The following is a 6355-nucleotide window of genomic DNA, read 5'->3' on the forward strand; positions in this document are numbered from 1 at the left end:
TGTCCTGGGAGCTGCAGCCCCTGCTGCTGCCTGCTGCTGCCTGCAGGGACAGGCTGTGACCGTGGGGCTGGGGACCCGGGAGAGAGTGCTCCCCAATTCGGCGAGTCTTTTCTGCACCCCGATCGCTGGTAGCGATGGCCTAAGCAGCAGCGTGCTGTGAGATGGCATGTCCCAGCCACTGGGCCTCTGTGGACACTGGGGACACGTCCCTGAGCAGCTCCCAGGCTGGTGCGGGTCTCCTTGGGTGTCCTTGGCCCCGTGCTCCAGCAGCCAGCAGCAGGATGATGTTTGCCACCTCTCCCACCGCTTCCCATGGCCAGGGCTTGCCCAGCACTTTGCTCCCAGTCCAGATTTCCACCAGTAGGGAAACCGAGGCACAGAAGCATCTTCCAGACAGGCCATGGTGGTGCAATTGGACGTGGGCTTGCTGGGACCCTGGGAGAGGGCAGGGAAGTGGCATGTGAATAAAACCTCCTCTTCTACTGGGTTCCCAGGTCCTGCACTCTTAGTTGTCCACCCCACTGCCTCCTCGCCCCCCACACTGCCTCCTCATCCCCCCTGCTGCCACCACCACGTCCCACCTCGCCTCCTGCCTCCGGGACAGCTGGGGGATGCCTGGGTCCTGCTGGGAGTAGAAGGGGGACAGGGCTGTTGCCAGCAGCCACTGGGCATCCCCCCAGCATACTGCAGCTGGGGATGGGTCAGAAGGTGGTGTGGGCTCCACCAGCTTTGCCTCCCCCTCCCTGTGGCTATGGGAGGTGGGGAGGGGGCTGGTGGCCAGGAGCTGCTCTGGAGGCTGCTGCCTCTTGGGGTGAGAGATGATGAAAAAGGCTGGCTGGGTTTTCCCTGTTTTCCTTGGGGACTGTGCTGTGAGCTGGCAAAGCCGGGCTGATGTTTGGTGTTACCCCACACCCTGCTCCTCTTCACTGTGGGCTGGGAAGAGCAGGTCCCGCTCACCCTGGGTTTCTCCCTCCCATAACCTACAATCCAGCAAGGAAAGGGTTTCCAGCCGGGAGATACAGCAGCCTCCTCCCTTGTCTTCCAGCCGTTTCTCCTGCAGACAGGGCTTGAGATGCACTGGGATCCACAGGAATCCCCCCCAGACTCCTCATGCCCAAGATGGGCATCATCTCCATGGAAGCAGGGAGTGACAGGCAGGGTGGGAGCTGGGTACCAGCATGGGGGATGCCCCCACCCTGGAGCAGGGTATGAGCACTGGGGATGCTCTGCCCCTGGAGCAGGGTACCAGTACAGGGGATGCTCTTCCCCTGGAGCAGGGTATGAGCATGGGGGGTTGCTGGTGGTGTGAGAGCATCCTGCTGCGGGACCACAGCCAGGCCACGGCGGCTGCGTGGGAGCCAGGAGAAGCCGCGGTGCCTGCCCGGCTCTTCTCATCTTGCCGACGTCAGCTGCTTCACCGTGCCTGGAGCAGCTGCAGCTCCACACTGGTCGATGCCATCGATTAGTTCCTCTCCCCATCCCTGGAGAGGGGACAGTGCTGGGGGCAGCAGGGGGGAGAGAATAAATATTTCAGCAGGCTCAGGCAAAAGCTGGGGTTATTTTGGGGCTGGGATTTATGGGCTATTAGGAATAAGGAATGAGTCTGTGCTGGGGAGAGGAGACCCATTAATCCAGGCTGAAGGAGCACAAATGAGCAAGGGGAAATGGAGGAGGCTTTAATTATTTCACCGTGTTCCAGAATAATAAGCCGGCTCTCCAGCCAAGCGCTTGCATGGGGCTCGGGAGTTCTGCTCCCTGGAAATTGGGGCAGACAAGGGGGCATTCACAGTTAAATCCTCTCCAGCTGGATGGGCAGTCCTCCAGAGGGGATGGGGGTCCCATTCTGGGACCAGTATGAGACCAGTACAAGCAGTGCTGCTGGCTGAGACATGGTATGGAGGATGCGCTGCTTGTCAGGGGAGGCTGTAGAGCACGGAGGGGCACGTGGGTCAGTGCCTGGCCCCAGGGGTGCCCTTCCCAGGCTGGCTCCCCCCACCGTGCCCCGTTAAGGCAATCCTGACTGTGCCTGTAACCAGAGGAGCTGGGGTGAGTCACTGCTGGAGGCAGCCCTGGCCCAGAGAGCATCCCTGGCTCTGCTGCGCCCAGCACCACCTGGGTGACCTTGGGCTGTGCTCTGCTCCCTGGCTCGCCGTGCCCCCCTCCAGCTCTCCCTCCTGCCTCTGCATCCCCCCTGCCTGCCTCAGTTTCCCTGGGGGCACCCGGCATGGTGGCCCTGGTCACCCCTTTGCACCCTCAGGGAGCTGCAGGGACCTGGCCACCCCAGCTGGGAGCAGGGGGCATGGCTTTCCCCATGGGGGACACCGAGGGACAGATTTACCCCCGTTGGGGCAGCCCGCCCCATCCCCGGTGGCAGAGGGTCCCAGGGATGTGGGCATCCACGTGGTGGGGATGCAGAGCAGGGACACCCTTGGACCACCTCCTCCTCTGATGGGATGGATGAGGATCGAGTCTCCCTGCAGCATCCCTGCGGCACAGCATGTCCTGCTCCCTTGGGACCGCGGCCCAGGGTGCCAATGTCACCCAGTAGGACCATGGTGGGGTGCAGGAGCCGTTTGCCGCCCCCCACGCTGGGCAGCATCCTCCTTCCCCGCTCCTGCCAGGCCTGCCGCCGCGGCTCCCGCTGACGTCACCCAGTCGGAGCCAGGAGCTATTTTGGGAACTGCAAAGTCACTGGCGCAATTAGTCCGCTGGCAAAGGGAGCAGGGCGGCGGGGGGGGGGGGGACGACCGCGGGGATGGCTGGCCGTGCTGGGGGGGCTGCGTGGCCATGGCCCACGGGCACCAGGAGATCTGCGGCTCTCCTTGCGCCTGCAGGCTCAAGGGCTCCCTCCGCCAGGGTAAACGACCACGGCTGCAAATCTTCTCATCCATCATCTCCTCCTCTCTGCTCTCTCTGCTTTCTTTTTCTTTTTTTTTTTTTCCTTTTTTTTTTTTAATTTTATTTCGTTCCCCTGGCAGGAGCCACCCCACGTGGGCTGCTGAATGCTGGCAAAAGCCAGCTCGCTGCCGCCTCACTGCCATTGCTTGCATTTAGAGAGAGGCAGGAAAGCAATTAGCTGGCAGCGATGCCGGCAACGTGCTTCCCATGGTGATGCCGCGGGCGAGGGGCTGCCCTGGGCAGGGGGGGAAGCGGGGGTCCCTGGGCTCTCTGCCTCCGGCTATGCCTTTGGTTTAATCCAGCATCTTCTCGGATGCAGGCTTTGGGGTGCAGGATGGGTGCTCCTGGCTGCACAGCCCAACAGCCCTGATGTCCCCCATCCCAGGGATGGGGACGTGCCAAGTGCTGCTGTCACAGTGGAGGGACACCCGTCCCCGGGGCACAGCACAAGCAGACAGTGCGGTCCTGCCCTGCAAGTGGCTTCGTGCCTAGGGATGTGGGGACAGTTAGAGGGGACAGTAAGGGTGCTCAGCCCTCCTCCCCCAGTGCTTTCTCTGGCCACTCTCCTCTCTTCCCAGTAACCTCCAGGTCATGGCCAGCGGGGACATGCACAGAGATGTTGTGAGAAGCTGATCCTGGCAGGCTCCTAACACCCCAAAAGCGAGGCTCAAAAAATCCTTTTACAAATCCTAAGACTTTCCCATGTGACCCCAACATCTCTTTCAGTCCCATCGCCCAGGAAAAAAAACCAAATCCTTTCTCCCAGCACCTGGGGAGGTGCCACAGCAGGAGCCGGTGCTCAGCTCCCCAAACCCTGAGCCCCACTTTGGGCAGGGAGACCCACGGGGCCGGATACAGCATGCTGCCTGTCCCCTGCCCAAGGGCACAGCAGAGATATTTGGGTGCAGGCAGGCTGACACCCATCGTTCCCCATCGCTGGGACCCCCAATTAAGCCCTGGGTGGGGGTCCCTGCCTGCACCGGGGCTGGAGGAGCAGCCGGTGGTCCTGGGGTGAGAATGGATGGAGCCGGGTGGGAACAGGGGTCTGGGGGGTGGCTCTGGGGGTGGTGGGGACCATGGGAGGATGGTGACAAGGTGGGGAGCGTGTGTCTCCCCCCAGGGTTGGAGGAAGGGGCTGGGAGCCGGGTGAGGCTGTGCTGAGTCACGCTGCAGAGCCGGCAAGCAGGACTGCAGCAAGCGGCTCGCTGCCGCCCGCCTGCAATGGGGACAATGTGACAGCCCCGTCCCTCCCACCCGCAGCATGCTACAGCTCCTCGCCTGCTCCTGGGGGTCCAGGATGCTGATGGGGGGGGGTGGTGCCCAGGATGGGGGATCCCTGCTGTACCCTAGGTCGCAGCTGTCTCAGTGCTCCCGACCCTTCTTGCACCTCCCCTTCAATAGGGATGGGGCAGCTCTGGGGTGGGGGTCCTGGGGATCCCAGGCAGGAAGGGAGGAGGACTAAGCTGTCCTTGGAGGATGAGTGTCCCCTACCCCAGTGCAGGAGGGGTGTCCCCAGGTAGCTGTGACCAGGGGTCTGGGGGCCACTCACTGCCAGTACACAGAAAGGCACTTGGTGGCTGCTGGAACATGGGGTGGCTTTCCCCTGGCACCTGGGTGGACAGAAGGGTGGGTTGGCAGAGACTCCCCCCAGCTCCCACTCAATGCCACCAACCCAGGGCATGGGGCTGAGCATCCATCCCTGTGCTCGGTCCCCAAAACCCCTGCCACCACATGGGACAAAGGGCTGAGGCAGGTCCCTGCTGCAAAGGGAAACTGAGGCACAGGGGGTGCCCAGATGACTGGCCCCAGATGCTGCCACCTCTGACACTCAGAGCCCGGGGCAGTCCCGTCCCCACAGGATGCTGGTGACCACCCTGCCTGGTGCTGCCCACCAGCCCTGCAGAGCTCGGAGCTGCTTCTGGAGGGACCGAGACAGCCAGAGCTTTTTTTAGGTGCTCCATGAGTGCTGTCTGGGCGGTATTTATATCGGCTCCTTAAATAAGAGCTGCCATCTGAGCCCGATGCACCTGCTTAATTATTAATGTCCTGCGGGGAGGCGGTGTGCCCGCCTGGCCCCGGCCCACCCTCCCGTTGGGCCCATTGTGGGGTCTTGCACCCCGGGTCCCCCCAGCTCCCTGACAGCACCCAGAGTGAGGGCTGACATCCCGGCCACCCGAGGGCACCTCAGCTTCCCACGGGCATACATCCCACGTGGGAGCATCTTTCCCAGGATGGGGAGAAAGGCTGGGGGGGGCAGGATTTTCCAAATGGAGGGTGCCATGGCATGGGCATGGCTGCAGTTCTCAGCTCCGGGGCGCTTGTGTGGGTATTAGGGATAACAGGAGGGTGGGAGGCACCACATACTATCCTGCCATCCCATCTCGGTGGCCTGAGGTTGTCCGAGGGGAAAATCAGCCCCGGCAGCGCAGCTGTGTACCCTGAGGGGTACGGGCAGCCCTGCTTCGTGGCAGGGCTGATGCTAAACAGCGCAGGAGGGCAGCTGCTGCAGCAGAATTAATTTGGGCTTGGAAAGTGCTTTGAAACCCTGAGAGGAAAGGCCAGGGCTGAGTACAAAGCACTGTGGCTCTGCAGACGTTGGGGAGGAAGTTCCCCTTCAAAGCACCAGGATCTGGTGGGCTCGTCACCAGCTGCCCCATCAGCCACGGCCCCTCCATTGCCTCCTGCCCCAGATGAGGCAGCATCCTGGCTCTGGGGTGTTTTGGGGAGGGTTGGTGCACCCTTGAGCTTGCTCAGGTGTTGGGTGCGGGGTCATTCCTCAGGGCTGGAGGGACCACCCCAGCTTGGGTGCCTGGCGGGGTGGAGGGGTGCTGGGCTGGGACCGAGCCTGCACTGTGACAGGTTGGGGAGCGCTGCTGGTGGGTGTGGGAGGAGAAGGGATGCTCTTGGCCTGCTCCTGCGACGCTTCCCTTGCTGTGTCACACAGCCAGGCTTGGGGCAGCAAGGTGGAAAAGGGGCTGGCATGCCGGTGTGCCAGGATGTTAGGGTGCTGGGGTGCTAGGGCCAGGCAGCCTGGCCCAGCAAGGGAAGACATGAAGGCACGGTTGTCCTGCAGCCTGTGGAGAAGAGGACAATGAAGCCAGAGGTCTCCTCAACTTGTTTTTCACCAGCCCAACCGCAAGAGCCAGAAAACTGGTCCCCTGGGCAGGCGGCACCTTCCTTGGGGCAACCCGAGCAGCAGCCGCCCGGGCAGCAGGGCTGGAGGGTGAGAACCCAGCCTGGAAGCCCTGGGGCTGAGCAGGGGCCACGGCAGCATCCCAGGGACAGGACCCAGCCCAGCTCCATGCACTGTCCCCGGGGAATGCCACCCTGTGTCCCCTGCTCTTCCCGGCTTTGCCACCCACGGACCGAAGGCAGGCAGGACCCCAAGCACTGGGTGGCTGTTTGCTGTTGATGTAAAGTGTTTCAGGTTTGCCTGAGTACCAACGGTGACCACCCT

Source organism: Numenius arquata, chromosome 18 (genome assembly GCF_964106895.1).
Source record: "Numenius arquata chromosome 18, bNumArq3.hap1.1, whole genome shotgun sequence".
NCBI lineage: Eukaryota > Metazoa > Chordata > Aves > Charadriiformes > Scolopacidae > Numenius > Numenius arquata.